General features: G+C 45.9%; 1 long non-coding RNA gene across 1 annotated transcript; it reads left to right on the top strand.

Moving 5' to 3' along the window:
* Positions 1-8,749: 8,749 nt before the first annotated feature.
* LOC148001596 (uncharacterized) lies at positions 8,750-13,992 on the top strand. Its single transcript, XR_015635885.1, has 2 exons — positions 8,750-9,474; positions 11,433-13,992. It is a non-coding gene; the product is annotated as an uncharacterized LOC148001596 (long non-coding RNA).
* The last annotated feature ends 4,410 nt before the right edge of the window (positions 13,993-18,402 follow it).

Here is an 18,402-nt window from a genome sequence, read left to right as displayed (position 1 = left end):
CATTGTTTGTAATCACTCAAAATCGGAAACAGCTTAATTGTCCGGTAGTTGAAAACGGATAAACAAAAGTGCACTCCCACACACTGAATGTCATTCAGCCCAGGAAGGAAGCACAGACACAGGCTTGGTGTGGACAGACGTCGAAAACAGGTGAAGTCAAGGAAGCCAGACATGTTTTGTCAGATCCACTTATATGAATGGACAGAGGCATTCTTCCAGGCACAGAGGACAGACAGTCAGGCTATGGGACAGGTTGAGCAGGACTGGGGGAGACAGTAATAGCATTGCATAAATGTTTCTGTTTGAGCAGTGAAAATATTCTGGAATTGAATGATCATTGAAAAACCTTTTTAAATATACCAAAAAAAATCATTGTACTGTACACTTCTAAAGAGTGACTCTTTTGTTGTGGACATACTAGTAAAACTTGTGCTTAAAAATAAATGTGGCTGGCAGGTTGCAGAGATGGCTCAGTGATTAAGAATACTGTCTGCAGTTCCAAAGGTCATGAGTTCAATTCCCAGCAATGAGTTCAACTCCCAACTTGTGGATTGGATCTGATGTCCTCTTCTTGTGTGTCAGTGACAAGATGCTCATATACATTAAATAAATCTTAATAGAAAAAATTAAAAATAAATAAATGTAGCTGGGCTTGATAGTGCAGTCCTGAACTCTCAACTACTTGAGAAGCTGAGGCAGAAGGATCACAAGTTTGAGGCCAGTTTAACCCATATCAAAAGAAAAAAGAAAAGAGGACAGAGGGTGTGGCTCAGTGATGGTGCATTTGTGGAGCATGGATGAGGGCCAAGGTTCAGTCCCCAACACTGCAAAGACAACAAAATCAGAGAAAGAAAGAAGACAGTGGCACCCCAAACCAAGCACAATGTTGAGGGGGTGAGGAGTGACACAGACAACAGAAAAGGAGAAAAATCTTTCCCAGATATTCATCCAACAGATTAATATCCATAATGCACAATAACTCAAAAAAAAAAGACAAGCACTCAAAGATCAAATGAGTCCATTAACAAGTGGTCAGATGGGTTGAAGATGTACAAATAATGAGTAAATACACAGAATGGTTTAAAGTCTTTAATCATATGGCGATCGGAAGGACTTTGAGATTTCATATGACCCTGCCAGAATGCCTGCCATTAAAAGAAACAAAGAGGTTGGTCAGGTGGCTCAGCAGGTCAAGGCTCCTGCCACACAAGTCTGGAGACCTGAGTTCAACACCGGGAACCCATGTAAAGGTGGAAGGAGACAGCCAACTCCATGGCTTTGTCCTTTAACCTCCACAAACACACTGTGATGTGTACACCAATGGACACCTACACACAATAAAAATCAACTGAACCGAAAACAGTTCAGCAAATAAACAAATGAGAAATGCTGGTGAGGATGGGGGAAAAGACCCCCCCCCAACTCCTGTGGTGTAAGTTAGAAGTCAGCATGGAGGGTCCACAAAAAAAAAATAAGTAAATAAAAGTAGCTCTGTCAAATGAACCAGCTACACTACTGAGTATAAACATGAAGGAATCAACATCAGGTGACTGTGGCGGTAACTCACGGTGACATCTACCCCAGCATTGTTGACAATAGTCACACTGTCGGATCAGCTCAGCTGCCCATCATCAATGAACAGAAAGAAAACGTGGTCAAAATAGAGTTTTATTCACCCTAGAAGAAGGATGATGTTATGTTACTTGCAGGAAGGTAGATGGTGGTGGACATGCGTAATTCTAGCACTAGGGAGGCCAGTGCAGGAAGATCATGAATGGGAAGCCAGCTTAGGCTACACAGTGAGTTCCAGACCAGCATGAGCCAGCCAGAGAGATCATCTCTCACACAAACAAGCAAATCTACAGAAAAGGTGGATCTGATATGTTATGTTAAGTGAAATGGGCAATCTCACAAAGGCCAGTATTGTACACCTCCTTCATGTGTGTGATCTGTGTGTGCACTATATGAAAGGGAAAGGCGGCTGGACTATCAGGAAAGGTCAGGGAGTGGTTGGCAGTGTGAAAGTACACCACGTACGTATGGTAATGCCACGATGGAATGCGTTACCTTATATAGTTACTATATGACAACAAAAACGGTATGGGAGAATTATGAAATGTCTTCATTTGCATGAAGATAAAAAATTTCAAGACGGTCTAAGGGTTGTTTGTAACAGTTATGGATATTTTTTAGAATCAAGGGATTAATGAACACAATTTGGGATAGTGTTTACTTTGGCAAGAGTAAGAGAGAGGTGATCAGGGAATCCCATGGAGACCCACAAAAAAGATATTGTAATATTCTCTCTCTCTCTCTCTCTCCCTCTCTCTCTCTCTCTCTCTCTATCTCTCTGGGATTGAATTAGGGGTCTCTCACATGCTAGGTAAGTGCTCTCTTATATTTTCTTGGTTTTGGTTTTGTAGATGAGGAAACTGAGAGAGATAGGGCTGGAAAATAGTTTGCCCTAGATCTCAGAGACAAGGAAACAGCAGAACCAGGATGTGACGACAGCTACCCTGAAGGCCCTGTGAACAGTGCTGGTAGGTGAGAGGGTTAGAGGGTCAGAGGGTGTAAAACCTGCACCATACAGAGGAGCTGCCTGGCTCAGCCAGCCTCACTAGCTGGAAAGACAGACACAGCTGTAAAGTGAACTGGAGCAATGTGTCCCCAGGTCAGTCTACTTTTTGAGTGACATCTGCTTTTTTTTTTTTTTAATACCCTGACCTGTCCTGGCAGGACATTCTTTGGTGACAGGGTACTGCTAGGGGTTAAGAAAGATAGAGAAGATACAAGATGGGGAAGATAAACACTGAGGTCTTGCACAAACGTTCTCTTATGCCAAGTAAGTTTATTTAAAAAGGATAGCATCTTACATTCTATTTGCAATGGGGAAAATGACCGAGGTCAGTAGAGAGCTAAGTCAGACAATGATGTCAAAAACAAACAAACACCCCTTGAGCATCTATCAGACACAGCTGCCTCAGGTCTGACAACCACAGCTCAAAGGGAAAAGTTGGGTCCCCAGATACCTAAACCATGGCTTTTGAGGTACTGGCTCCAACCCTAGACCAGCCTTGCCAGTTCTGATCTTGGACAAGGGCACAGGACTAAAGTTCCCTTTGTCCATTCATCAAAGCCTCGGAGGAAGTTTTGGGTTGGTCTGGCTTCCCCATAATACCTTTATGCCAACTTTATTCCGATGGCAGGCGTGTTAGTGGGGATAGCAACTGCTCATCTTCCTGACCATGACAACATCCAGTTCTCCTTGTATCTGTCATGATGCTCAGTCAAAACCAAAGCCATTTCATCTCTGATCCCCACTTCTCTGAGATGCCCCTCACAATCCTAAAGCAGGATCCCCAACCTTTCCCAAGAGGCTTTTCCTCTTGAACCCCATTGGTCATTCTTCTGGACTACCCTTCCTCACTGCATGGCGTGAACCAATGACCCTAATTACGTTAGACTACACACGTGTGCCTAGTGGTCTCTGCTATTTGGACTATCATGTTTACATGCAGGCTCTCATAGATTTATTTCTTTGGCTTAAATTTGACGTTCTAAACATACAGAGCACCTTAATAAAACCTGGATGGAAGCCAGGATGGTGGAAGAATCCTATGATTCCAGTACTCTGAAGACTGAGGCAGGAGGATCGTAAGTTCAAGATTCTGTCTCCAATCAATCAATCATCAATTAGTCATAACAATAACAAAAGAAAACAGAGTCAAGCTGTTGGTTCAGAGTCAAGCACATGGTTCAGCAGGTGAATGTGCTTGCCACCCAGACACGATGACATGAGTTCATTGTCTGGAACCTTCTGGATGCATTGGCTCACATCTGGCATCATAGCTTTCTTATAGAGAGACCAGGAGCAGAAACAGGAGAAATAGAAGCTCATGGGCCAGCCAGCCTGGAGTATACACCACAGCACAGATAAGGTTAAAGAGAGAATCACTTCCTGAACATTGTCCTCTGGCTTCTACACACATGCCTTGGCAAGAATGTATGTGCATACCATGCACACATCGCTGACACAGACAATGGTAATAATACAGTCTTAAATAGGACACCCTCCAAGAACAAAACAAAGCAAAACAAAATGGAAAACAAGGCACAACAACTGGAGGGTGCGTGTAACTACTTAGTCTTTTGGCTGGCCTTGAACCTTCTGGGCACCAGATCCTTCCAAGAATCTTCTTAGTTTTAGACATTGGTTTCAATCCTGGTGTTGCAACTGCCATTTCTGGGGTGACAATTATGTCCTCCCACTTCCCTCAGAAATGCCTGATGCCCCAGTCACGTGGAGCTCTAGAACAATCACGCCTCAGCTGGAAGAGGGTGGTGCCCCCCCGTCCAAGCATTCAATGTCCCTAATCTGAGCAGCGTAACTAAGAGCTGAGCCTCTGCCTGTCCCTGACTGCCTTAGGGCTGGGGCCGGGAGGACATATTATCAGTGGGGAACTATGTGCACTATGCTGTGAGCTCTTGTCAAGGACTGAGTCCTCAGTGCTTTGATGCCAATAAATGAATCACCTAGCGCTGGGACAGAAATTATTATTAAGGCAGATAAGGTCACTTCCATCTTCTGTCCCTCTTATGAAATGCCCATGTCACAATTAAAGAAAACAGCCAGAGAAGCTGTGTGTCTTGTAAACTTCCTTCACTCCAGCAAAGGGTCACCTCAGTTCCTCACACCAGAGGAGAACACTGAACCCTGAAAGTTGGACCGTCTGATTCTGGGTGTCTGTGCTGTGGACATGCTCACAAGTCCTGATGCACGGACCAGTAGAACTGGAAACAGGTTTTTATTTTCACATCTGGAACCGAGACCTACCTATTAACCCCTCCTCCAGAAGCCAACCAGCCCTGACAGGGGAATGGAGCCATGCCCTGGACTGGGTTATGTAAGTGGAGGCTAGGCTGCTGCCAACTGTCTGGGCAGAAAGGGAGGAGATGGGCCTCTCACCTCCCAAGAGTGAGTGTGGGCACAGGAATGTGGTGAGGCCACTTTGAGTTAGGTAGGATGGGCCTTTGCCTTGGAACCACCTCTGGACAGGTTCAAACCAGTTTGTGGTTTAGTCTATACTTCAGAGGAGTGGGCATTATATTTTCTGCTCCACTGTCAGTAGCCGTCCCACCAGAGGGAAACTAGTGGGTCAGACAGAAGGCAGCGGGGCAGCCCTCTGTGTGCCAGGAGGATTTGTGCTCAGGCCTAGAGGCTGCTTCTGCTGCTCTGAGCACGGGACCCTGATAGCACCTCTCAGGCCCGAGCACAGCGGAGAGCCTTTACTGGGCATGACTCAGACATCGTTTTTCTTTAGCTCCATTCTTGTCTCTCGAATCTGCTCTTGCTCTTTCCTATGTCTGAAACCCAGCAGCCAAAGTGAGTTTCTAAAATAGCACACCCGCATGCCACTTCTCTGGCCGCAGGCTCCCACTGTACGTCATATCCAAATTCTAGGCAGGACTGAGAAGGCCCACAGTCAGCCCTACTTTGTTCCATCCCTGATTGTTAGGCAAGTCAAGCTGAAGTTTTTGGCAAGGGCCCTGTGTTACCTCTGTGTGCCTCAGACCTTTGCACCTGCTGTTCCCCCTGCCCAGGGGGAGCTCTCCTACCTCCAGGCACTTTCTACTCTTTGTTTCCACTTGTATTATTCCAGTCCCCACGTGGGATGTAAGGTCCCCATGCCTTTTCCAGAGCACTCTACCCACACAACGCATCCCACGTTAGGTCCTTACGTACACTTCCCATGATCCACACTATACCTTTACTGGTTTGTCACAAGTGTAAGAAGCCACTGCTATTTACCTGATGTCAATCCCATAGTGTGCTATAATGGATGCTCAAGGAAGACCGAAGCTCACTGTGATTCTACTCACTGTAACATCGCTACTGCTGGGTATATGTGAGTTAGGTCCTGTTGAGGATCTAGGACTCAGATTCAGCAAAGACTTACCAGGTACCTCTTTGTGTCCAACATGTTGTATCTTCATATAGATTCTTAATTAATTTGTTTAATTTCTACATAATTCATGCTAGAGTTTGGCATTCCAAGGGCTAGTGTCCCTCCTCCTCCTCCTTCTTCTTCTCCTCTTCCTCTTCCTCCTTCTTCTCCTCCCCCCTCCTCCCCTTCTCTTCTTCCTCCCCCTCCTCCTCCTCCCCTTCTCCTCTTCCTCCCCCTCCTCCTCCTTCTTTTTCTTTCTCTCGGTTTCTCTGTGTGTAATGTATACATTCTTTGAGAATTTCATACTTTGTTTTTTGGTCATATATATCCATCCCCTCCTCTAACAACTTCCAGATTCACCCCCTTTCCCGCCCATTCAGTTTTATGTCATCATTTTTTAAAGCCATTGAGTTCAATTAATGCTTCCTATATATTCCTGGGTGTATGTCCATCCACTGAGAACCATCAAAGAAAAACGCACTTTTCCTCTCCTGTCAACTATTAATTACCAATAACTCCTTAGCCAGGGCTAGAATTTGATTACTACCTTTATTAACTACCTCCCTCCTCCCCTCCATTTAGGATTTCATCTGGCTTAGCTTGTACAGGTCCTGTATATGAGGTCACAGCTGTCGTGAGTTCTTACGTGCATCTGCCCTGTTGCATCCAGAAAATACTGTTACACTGTGGTCATCAATCAACTCTGGCTTTTATACTCTTTCTCCACCTGTACCACACCCACTCTTTACAATGAGATCTTGAAGACTAGATGAGCTCATACATTTTGAAAACACAGGCCTGGCACATAGTATGTGTTCAACAAGTGTTTCACTCAAAGGACAAAGCAATATTCTGATAAAGTTGAATGATTCTTTTGTAGCCGAGAAACATGATGTCCTCTAACTCTAACTCATAGTAGATGTTGGAGCAAGGACTTGGTTTCAGGTCTAGAGGTATGACTTCAAACCATATCCTGTCTTACCACCTAGTTCTCCTGGCCCACCAGGGAACTCAAGAAAGCAAGAGGCTTTGGTTTGCCTTCAAGGACCACTCAGGAAAGGGGATAAGAGATAATGACCCAAGAAAGCACAAAGGCATGATTTTGTGCTGCAGAAGTTGGCATGGACAGTAAGTGATAGGGCATCCAGAGAATGAGATGACTGAAGAGAGCAGAGCAGAATGAGCCCTCAGCTAGAGACCTCTCCCACCAGCCTTGTGCATTCTGAAGAACAGGTAGGGAAGACTGTATGGCAGACAGAGATGTCACTGGACATGGCAATGGGGATCCAGTCCAGATTTGCTGGAGCTGGCTGGTTCAGGGGAGCTTCAGGAGAGAGAAGTCTAGAAATGCTGATGCGGAAGAATTGTGGAAGTCACCCAAAAAGAAGGGAAGGCACGGCAGAGAGGGGCTGGAAAGATGGAGGGGAAGAACACTGTATTTGTGGTCCACACATTTAGTAAGAGCTTTCTAAGTCATCTCATTTGATCTTCTCAGCAACAATAAATGCTGTGTATCATTGTTTCTGATGGGGCTGGAGAGATGGCTCCGTGGTTAAGAGCACTGGCTGCAAAAGCTCGGGTTACCCAAGATAAAATCCACAGAACACATGAAGCTCAAGAAGAAGGATGACCAAAGTGTGGATGCTTCAGTCCTTCTTAGAATGGGGAACAAAAATGTTCATAGGAGGAGATATGGAGACAAGTTTGAAGCAGAGACTGAAGGAGTAGCCATTCAGAGTCTGCCCCATCTGGGGATCCAGCCCATAATATATATATACAGCCACCAAAACTAGACAATATTGATGAAGCCAAGAAGTGCATGCGGACAGGAGCCTGATATAGCTGCCTCCTGAGAGGCTCAGCCAGAGCACGTCAAATACGGAGTTGGATGCTTGAAGCCAACTATTGAAGTGAGAATGGGGTCCCTGTTGGAGGAATTAGAGAAAGTATTGAAGGAGCTGAAGGGGCTTGCAACCCCATAAGGACAACAATACCAACCTACCAGAGCTACCAGGAACTAAACAGCTACCCAAAGAGTACACATGGACTGACCCATGGATCCAGCTGCATATGTAGCAGAGGATGGCCCTGTTGGGCACCAATGGGAGGAGAAGCCCTTGGACCTGCCAAGGCTGGAACTCCCAGTACAGGGAAATGTCAGGGGGCGGGAAGGGGGGCTAGTTAGGGAGGGGGAACACCCTCATAGAAGAAGGGGATGGGGAGAGGGGGGGCTTATGGCCGGGAAACAGGGAAAGGGAATAACATTAGGAATGTAAATAAAAATATCCAATAAAAATAAAATTAAAAAAATACTCCAAAAAATAAAAAAAATAAAATAAAATGGATGAAGCCTCATTGAAATTAGTTGGTCAGATCGAAGGCAAACGCTCTAATGTAACATGATAAATTACTTATCTGTAATTGCTTCTAAGAAGGTACTCATTATACTAGTGCTTACAGAAACAAAACAAAAGCCCTGGTTGCTCTTCCAGAGGAGTGGGGTTCAATTGCCAGCATGCCCATGGCAGCTCACAGCTGTCTATAATTCTAGTTCCAGGGGATCTGGTTCCCTCACACAGGCACACATGCAAACAAAACACCAATGCACATCAATCAATCAATCAATCAATCAATCAATCTTTTAAAAAATATTATCCTTGTTTAGCACATAAAGAAATTGGAGTTTAGAGAGGTAGATTAACTTGTTCACAGTCATTTTTTTCTAGACAGGAATCTCTTCTAATGCTTTTGGTTTGCATCCAGGTCCTGCCAACTTTCCTTAGATAAGGCTCACTGGACTAGGTACACAGTGGGAGACTGCAGCAGCAGGGTGGTGGCTTCGAGTCTAGAAAGGCTTTGTCTATCTCTGGGGCCTGGCTCCAGAGGCAGCTTGGTGGGCATATCGAGCTGGCACTACTCAAACTAATCACCAGTGAGGTCAGCGACAATGTAGGGAGGGAAGAATCGGAGGGAGGGTCAAGTTTGGAGCCACAGAGTGCTGACTCCAAAGCTCATACAGTGAAGGCACCAGGTCAGCCCGGGTGGGCACCAGGTGAGCTGGGCTCTCATCCTGGGAACGCCACCTTGGGCCGTTGCCTGGGGCTGTTTACACTTTCACCTTTGAAAAGTCATTGAAATCCCATCTCCCCTGACTTCCAGACCCCAGGAAGACTGAGCAGGCTTGTTTGATTACAGAGGAATGCTGGGCTAGAGGAAAAGATGGCTGCTGTCCCAGAGTCGGATGGTAGCAGGCAGCTGGATCCAGGATTGACTCAGAGGGCAGGCGGCCCTTGCTCACTTGGGATTTGATGCACACACTTGCCGAGCCACCGCCCTGCACTTGGGCCAGCCAGCACTCACTCCTGCTTCTGACTGTGACATTTCTAATTAGTTAGTAACTAGCAATTACCAGCTTATGACGGACGGCCAGGACGCCTGACAGTCAAGTCAGTCTGTGACGATGTGGGCGAGGAATCTCGGGCTGGAAGACTCTTGTGCTTCGTGGATCCTCCATTTTCTTGCTCGGGAAGTTAGTATCTCTTCTAATTTTCTGTTAAAATTCCTCTGGAAATGATCCAAGCTTTGGCTCAGGCAAATGTTGGCAATGTTAGTAGAGCATTATGTGGTGTGGACCCAGGTTTCAGAAAGCAGAGGTTCCCAGAGGACTAAAAGGCAGAGACCAGGTGTCGAGTGAGGGTATCCCAAAGCAGGCCTGGTGATGAACCAGGACTGCTTGCTTTGCTAGCCTGAGGTCTTTCCGTATGTCTCCTGTGCTTGCTCTACTGACTCTGGGTGCTTGGTTTAGTTGTGGGAAGCAGCCCATGAAGTGAGTTTTTGAGGCCTTTCTTCTCCTAGGAAACACAAGGCCTCTTCTTCTCTCTAGATTGTCAGCCATCCAATCTATATAGCCCCGCCTTTTCTCTGGCACACTCCTCCCTCCTGTGTGCAACTTGCTGTGCGCGCTCCTCATCTGTAACTCCTCAGGACTGGAGTCAGAGTCTGCTCACCTTCTTCTGGGAGAAGCACCTACCTCTGGCCCAGTCCTCTGAGAGCCCTCTTTATCCTCGCCTTTCCTCCGATGAGGAAGAGAACAGCAAGAGTCCTCGCTTGTCACCTGAATTGTCTTCTCCGCTCCCTGGCGCTCAAAGCTCATTGCTCTTCTTCCATCAGCTGCGGGGATGGCTTCTGGTTGGGTTCTGGTGCCTCAGTTTCCAGAAGGGAGGGCATCTGTGTGCCAGAAACTACTGGCTCAACAGGTGGCTGATGGGGACACCAAAGGGGCAGAGAAAACATTTCTGTGCTCTCAGATTACTTCATTTGTGTGGTGTGTGTGTGTGGTGTCAGCTTTGGGTGGGGATTCCACAGCTCTCACAGACTAGGACATTCAGGAGAACTGGCCTCACTGGCCCAACAACCTTTATCTGATTGCTCTACAGCCCTGCATCCAGGCCTCCTCACCCCATTTCTGCAGTGTTGTCTTGGTCACCACTGTCTTCTTGGGTCCCTCCTACCTTCTTGCTTGGAGAGGCTATGTGCTTAAACAACAGACTCACCCAAGAAGTGTGGTTCAGAGAAAAATGGAATGTTAGGATGCTGGTTCAGGGGTTCATCTAGGTAAAGATCTTGGTGCAGATGTGTGCTGTGTGCATACGTGTGTGTGGTGTGTAATTTGTGTGCAGCATATGTAGTATGAGTGGTTTAGGATGTGGTGTGTGTATGATATTAGGCACAGTATGGTGTTTGTGTAGTGTGGTGTGTGTGTGTGTGTGTGTGTGTGTGTGTGGTATAGGTAGTATATTGTGATGTGTGATTTGTGTGTGGTATATGTAGTATGTGTGGTGTGTGTGGGATATGGTGTGTGTATGGTATATGGTGTGGTATAATGTATGTGTGTGTGGTGTGATGTGGTATGGTGTGGCTCAAGATGCCAGATTTAAAAAAAAAAAAACTGCCACGTTGTGTGAAGCCATATTGACAGAGATTAACAGATGGTAGTTAAGAGGCCAGAGTCCAAGTGGCACCCCCATTGTACAGGCACATTCTGTGAGAGGACAAGGACCCTTGCTTCACCTCGCCTCCTGGCCTTGTTTTTCTAAGTATAGGCAATGCTTATTCCTAGAGAAGCTGAGTCCATCTGCTAAGATTCCTCTCTAAAGGGCCTCTGTTGCCCGAGAAGAATGCTGGCCCATTGTCATTTTCTGTTGGGACCCTGTCCAGGTGTTGGAGTCCTACTGGAGCCTCTACCTTGGTTTACGACCCCAGAATCTACTAGGAATCTAGATGTGAATGGAGCCCCTGGGGCAGGCTGATGATACCCACATGTGAGGAGCTGAACACCGTTTCTTTCTCCTCAAGTGGGGTCTGTTCCAGTATAGTTCCCTTTTACCCACCAGAAGGACTTTCCCCTTCAAAATGGAGCTCGGTATCCTTGCTCTTACTCACCCTCCTTTTATCTGCCCTGCCTACCCTCTCTTTGTCACCCCTCAGGTCAGATGTGTACCCACTGGAACTCGGTGTCCCACATCGGAATGCTCTTTGACGGCCAAACTTTGCCCGAGACCTCCCCTCTTTGCACTTCAGAATGCAGTACACCCAGTTCTTTAAATGTTTGCTCTACGCTGATTCTTGCCACACCTCTGCCAAGGACAGTGTTTGAAAGACCTGCGTGGAGGACAAATTACAGCGGTGAAAGGAAGAAGCTGTGGGAGAGAAGGAAGAGGCAGGAGACTGCGCATGAGCAGCACTGCTGGTTCAAGCGCTCAGTAGCCATGCCTCCACTGTAGCGTGCTTAGCCGGAGACCTCCAAGCTCAAAGGTCGCTGCCTGTTTCAGGAAGTGGGGGAGAGTTCTGAGTCTAGTAAGTCACCTGCGCTCCCCGTAGTACTCCTTGGTTCTCATTTTTGAGAACTGACCTCCTGGGAGAGAAGAATTTACACTTGCGCGTAAGACTGGTTCTAACAGGCAGGACCTGTTAGCCCATAGGACTCCATAGTGGACTTCTATTCTGATCTTCCTCAGAGCCCTGGATTATCACTACACACGAAACTCCAATTCGGCCTCAGCCTGTAGTTCAGTCCCTTTCACCTCTGCCCCAGGTAATGTCCAATTTCCCACATCTGGGACCACAGTTGGGAATTGAGGCTCCACATTCCAGGCCATTTCTGAGGTAGATCTTTTTCCACCATTCAAACCTAATAACACTCCTGACTACCCTTCAAGTACACAGGGTGTGTTTTCACACACCTTCCCTTTATGCACTGACAGGAGGCTGGAGGGTCACCTTACACATTCTGGAAATACAGAGAGAGAACAATAGAGTCACTTAAATACTTGAAAACAATTTGACAGCTGTTTAGATCACTTGTCTTCTGATGAAGACTCGCTGTGGTAACTATAGAACGCTGAGTGAGGGGCCTCTTCCAGAGCACCGCGAGTGAAGCACGGCCCAGAACATCTCCACAGGACCTGCCCTGAAGAATACAAAGGTTACCTCGCTGTCGCCATGATTGCCTTAGTCATTGTTCCAAACTAAGTATTTCTCATTCCTACTCACCATGGTTTTTCTAAGCCCCTTCTCTTACGTTCTTCACATTGCTATGCTTCATTTATGAATTTGTGATTTGTGTCAGAGGCAGTCAGTCAGAGGGACAACCTGTGGGAAGTTAGCCCTTACATCCTTCCATGTGAGTCCTGGGTTAGGCGGCAAGGGCTTTTATCTGCTAAGCCATCCAGTGTTCTCTCTCTCTCTCTCTCTCTCTCTCTCTCTCTCTCTCTCTCTCTCTCTCTCTCTCTCTTTTTCTCTCTCTGGTGAGGATTAAGCCTAGGGCCTTGCAGAGGCTAAGCAAGTGCTGTACCACTAAACTAATCCCCTTCCTCCCTTCCTTCCTCCCTCCCTCCCTCCCCTTCTCCTTCCTCCCCTTCTCCTTTCCCTTTCTTCAATGGTTTGTTGATTATTTTGAGACAGGGTCTCACCAAGTTACCCAAGCTCATCTTAACTTCGTTCTGTAGCCCAGGCTGGACTTGAACTTCTGGCCCTTCTGCTGGAACCTTCTAAGTAGCTGAGATACCAGACCTATTGTCACACCTGACTTCCCGTTTGTCTTGTCCTTATTTTCAGCAGCTCACAGGGCTTTTCAAGTTCAAGGGGAAAATGCAATCCGTGAGGAGGAAGCCCCTTCATTTCCTGCTCTTCCCTGACACTGTTCCCTTTTCTAGCCATGACCTGTTGGAGAAGTGCCGACCTTTCCCAACAACCCATTCTTCTTTATTAGACTATGTGTGTCTTATCTCTGCATTCGAGAACCTCCATCCAACCACTTCCTCCATATGTCTCACTTTTTTTCCTCAACTGACTCTTTCCTTCTAGCACGTGACTAAGTTCAAATCTATTTGTTATTAAAGCAAAGGGTACAAAGCTCCCTGGACCCTTGGTTAGCATTTGTCAACTTCCCTGGCTTTCTCTCTCCCTTTCTAGCTAAGTTTAATGCTATGCTCCCTGAGTTTCCAACACACTAGAATTAATTGTCCGTGTTCACCTCTCCACTGAGCTGCGCTTGGTAGAGTACACAGCCATCTTAGTGCTCGGGGACCAAGGTGAGAAGGAGCATGAATTCTAGACAACAACACCTAGCCTCAAAATAACCAGGGATTGGAGGGATAGCTCAGTGGTTAAGAGCACTCTTCTAGAAGACCCGGGTTCAATTCCCAGTACCCACATGGCAGCTCACAACAGTCTATAACTCCAGGATCTGACATGCTCACACAGACATATAGGTAGGTAAAACACCAATGCACATAAAATAAAAATAAGTTATAAGTAAAATGAAACAAAGCAAACAAACAAACAAAAACAAACAAACAAACCAATTAATCTGCACTGAAACAGTTTATGCTGAGTTTATGAGGGACTTCTTGCTCCACCTCCATTCCTGCCAACCCAAAATGGTTTAGTTGTATTTCATATGTCTACAGCAGTTTCAGTACTGGCCACATCCTCTTTTAGAATGTTCCAGAGAACACCTTCATCTAGTCATTAAACAAATATTTGCTGAATACTTGTCCTGTGCCAAGAATCCTTCTGCAAGGTTTACGACGTCTTTGTTTTCATAGTATTTGTATTAGGTTTATAGAAAGAGGAAGTAAATAAAACAAATCCACAAACAAAGAGAGATAAGACTGGGGCGAGTGCCTGACAGGCAATACAATGAGAGCAAAGACCGGGGTGGCCTTTAGAAAACCTGGAAAGACTTTCCAAAGGTTTGGAATGTACCCAAAGCCCTGAAGAGTGGCAAGGAGCCTCTTTTTTTTTTTTTTTTTTTTTACCTTTTTTTAAAAATTTATTTAATACTTAATAATAATTCTTTGGTTTCCGGGCAAACATCCCCCTCCCCCCTCCCCTTCCTTATGGGTGTTCCCCTCCCAACCCTCCCCCCATTGCCACCCTCCCCCCAACAGTCTAGTTCACTGGGGGTTCAGTCTTAGCAGGACCCAGGGCTTCCCCTTCCACTGGTGCTCTTACTAGGATATTTATTGCTACCTATGAGGTCAGAGTCCAGGGTCAGTCCATGTATAGTCTTTAGGTAGTGGCTTAGTCCCTGGAAGCTCTGGTTGCTTGGCATTGTTGTACATATGGGGTTTCGAGCCCCTTCAAGCTCTTCCAGTTCTTTCTCTGATTCCTTCAACGGGGGTCCCATTCTCAGTTCAGTGGTTTGCTGCTGGCATTCGCCTCTGTATTTGCTGTATTCTGGCTGTGTCTCTCAGGAGCGATCTACATCCGGCTCCTGTCGGTCTGCATTTCTTTGCTTCATCCATCTTGTCTAATTGGGTGGCTGTATATGTATGGGCCACATGTGGGGCAGGCTCTGAATGGGTGTTACTTCAGTCTCTGTTTTAATCTTTGCCTCTCTCTTCCCTGCCAAGGGTATTCTTGTTCCCCTTTAAGAGAAGGAGTGAAGCATTCACATTTTGATCATCCGTCTTGAGTTTCATTTGTTCTAGGCATCTAGGGTAATTCAAGCATTTGGGCTAATAGCCACTTATCAGTGAGTGCATACCATGTATGTCTTTCTGTGATTGGGTTAGCTCACTCAGGATGATATTTTCCAGTTGGCAAGGAGCCTCTTAAAAAAGGCAAGGAAGGAGCATCCCACAGAAAAGGTTGTTGGGGCAGAGTTCCCGAGCTGGTTCAAACTTGATGGACTTAAAGGTGAGCATTCAGGTACATCTTTGGAACCCAAGAGGACAAGCTGACAGGGGAGTTGCTAACTGTGTCAAAGAAGACTACTGTGAGAAGAAACAAACACTAAAACTGAAACCACAACAGAACAGAAGGACTACTGGATCTGCCATAAAGAACTTCATTAGTGACTCAGAAACTCTTAGGAGTCTTAGGGTACAAATGTGTCTTTTTAGCAGGGGAAATGTGTGACGATAAGGTGGGTAAGAAGGTGTGACTACTTCACAAAGCATTTTCAGGTAGAGTGTAGCGACTGACTAGAGCTAGGTGTCCCACAGTCCACACCCATAGAAAACTTGAATTTGGGGGTTGGGGGTGCAAGGTTAGGAGCACTTTTTACTCTTACAGAGGACACTAGTTCAACTCTTACATCAACTCACAACTGTGTATTTTGGGGGCTTTTCTGTCCTTTGTGGGCACCTGCACTCATGTACACATCACACACACACACACACACACACACACACACACACACACAATTTTAACAACTTTAATTTTGATTAGTTAAAATGAAACAATTAAAAGTTTGGTCCCTCCACATCAAACCAGACACACTCAAACTAATAGAAGAAAAACTAGGGAAGCATCTGGAACACATGGGCACTGGAAAAAATTTCCTGAACAAAACACCAATGGCTTATGCTCTAAGATCAAGAATCGACAAATGGGATCTCATAAAACTGCAAAGCTTCTGTAAGGCAAAGGACACTGTGGTTAGGACAAAACGGCAACCAACAGATTGGGAAAAGATCTTTACCAATCCTACAACAGATAGAGGGCTTATATCCAAAATATACAAAGAACTCAAGAAGTTAGACCGCAGGGAAACAAATAACCCTATTAAAAAATGGGGTTCAGAGCTAAACAAAGAATTCACAGCTGAGGAATGCCGAATGGCTGAGAAACACCTAAAGAAATGTTCAACATCTTTAGTCATAAGGGAAATGCAAATCAAAACAACCCTGAGATTTCACCTCACACCAGTGAGAATGGCTAAGATCAAAAACTCAGGTGACAGCAGATGCTGGCGAGGATGTGGAGAAAGAGGAACACTCCTCCATTGTTGGTGGGATTGCAGACTGGTACAACCATTCTGGAAATCAGTCTGGAGGATCCTCAGAAAATTGGACATTGAACTGCCTGAGGATCCAGCTATACCTCTCTTGGGCATATACCCAAAAGATGCCTCAACATATAAAAGAGACACATGCTCCACTATGTTCATCGCAGCCTTATTTATAATAGCCAGAAACTGGAAAGAACCCAGATGCCCTTCAACAGAGGAATGGATACAGAAAATGTGGTACATCTACACAATGGAATATTACTCAGCTATCAAAAACAACGAGTTTATGAAATTCATAGGCAAATGGTCGGAACTGGAAATTATCATCCTGATGAGCTAACCCAATCACAGAAAGACATACATGGTATGCACTCATTGATAAGTGGCTATTAGCCCAAATGCTTGAATTACCCTAGATCCCTAGAACAAACGAAACTCAAGACGGATGATCAAAATGTGAATGCTTCACTCCTTCTTTAAATGAGGAAAAAGAATACCCTTGGCAGGGAAGAGAGAGGCAAAGATTAAAACAGAGACTGAAGTAACACCCATTCAGAGCCTGCCCCACATGTGGCCCATACATATACAGCCACCCAATTAGACAAGATGGATGAAGCAAAGAAATGCAGACCGACAGGAGCCGGATGTAGATCGCTCCTGAGAGACACAGCCAGAATACAGCAAATACAGAGGCGAATGCCAGCAGCAAACCACTGAATTGAGAATAGGTCCCCCATTGAAGGAATCAGAGAAAGAACTAGAAGAGCTTGAAGGGGCTGGAGACCCCATATGTACAACAATGTCAAGCAACCAGAGCTTCCAGGGACTAAGCCACTACCTAAAGACTATACATGGACTGACCCTGGACTCTGACCTCATAGGTAGCAATGAATATCCTAGTAAGAGCACCAGTGGAAGGGGAAGCCCTGGGTCCTGCTAAGACTGAACCCCCAGTGAACTAGACTATGGGGGGGAGGGCGGCAATGGGGGGAGGGTTGGGAGGGGAACACCCATAAGGAAGGGGAGGGAGGAGGGGGATGTTTGCCCGGAAACCGGGAAAGGGAATAACACTCGAAATGTATATAAGAAATACTCAAGTTAATAAAAAAAAAAAAAGTTTTGTCCCTTAGTGAGGTGAACTAGCCACATTTTAGGTCTTTGTAGCTCCATGGAGGTAGTGGGCACTCAACTGGGCAAAACAAGTGCAGTGTGTTTTTACCTTTGGGGAAAGTTCTAGTGGACAATCATGCCTTTGAGAAAGTGATGCTAAGTTAACGTGCTTTTTTCTTCTTCTTTTGCTTGATTTGGTTGGGGTGTGTTTGTGTGTGTGTGTGTGTGTGTGTGTGTGTGTGTGTGTGTGTGTGTTGCTGAACCCAGGTCCTCACACAAGTACATTGCCCCTGAGCTCCATCCCCTACCCTTTAAGTTCCTGAGACAGGGTCTCACTAAGGTGTTCAGGTTGATCTTGCATTCACCCTATAGCCCAGAAAGGCCTTGAACTATGATCCCTTTGTCTGCATTCTCAAATACCTGGAGTTATAGTCATAAGCCAGCATATCCAGGCTGTTAATTTTTCAATATGAAGGTGACTAAGCACACCAGTGACTATGTCAAAATAGGGGATGCAAATGTTAGGTTCCAGAAGCATCCTAGAGAGAGGGAAGGCAGAAGGAGACCCAGCAGATGGAGCTGTTTGTTTCAAACTGGGAGGGGCAGACACAACAAGAAAAGGGGTGTCTGTGAAAGGGAAGGGGACACTTGGAGTTTATATGGGGGACTGGAGAGTGGAAAGTTAACCCTTTGCTCCTGTGAGCTGTGTGTCAGCTCCCTGGTTCTCCCTCTTGGAGTTGTTTGTCCAGACCAGGATGTTTTATCTTTAGACGCTGCCTTTGTCCTGGTTATCAGGATGCAGTGGGTGACAGAGTTAGGCAATAATGGTGATGGGGAAGGGCTAGAGTTTCAACATGGAGGCGAGGGATTTCAACATGCCTTAGGCGAGCACAGTTCCATGCTCAGGGTCTGGCAGAGTCTGTTCAAGGTTTATCCAGTCCTGAGTTCTCTTTCTTTAACCACCTTCAGATGTCAGTAACTGAGACCCATCCAGAATACCACTACCCCTTCAACAATGTCATCCTTGGTCATAGTCAACTATCTCCT

The sequence above is a fragment of the Rattus norvegicus genome, chromosome 13 (assembly GCF_021556685.1).
Source record: "Rattus norvegicus strain SHRSP/BbbUtx chromosome 13, alternate assembly SHRSP_T2T, whole genome shotgun sequence".
NCBI lineage: Eukaryota > Metazoa > Chordata > Mammalia > Rodentia > Muridae > Rattus > Rattus norvegicus.
The sequence above is the reverse complement of the archived record's forward strand: the minus strand, read 5'-3'. Positions and strand labels throughout refer to the sequence as shown.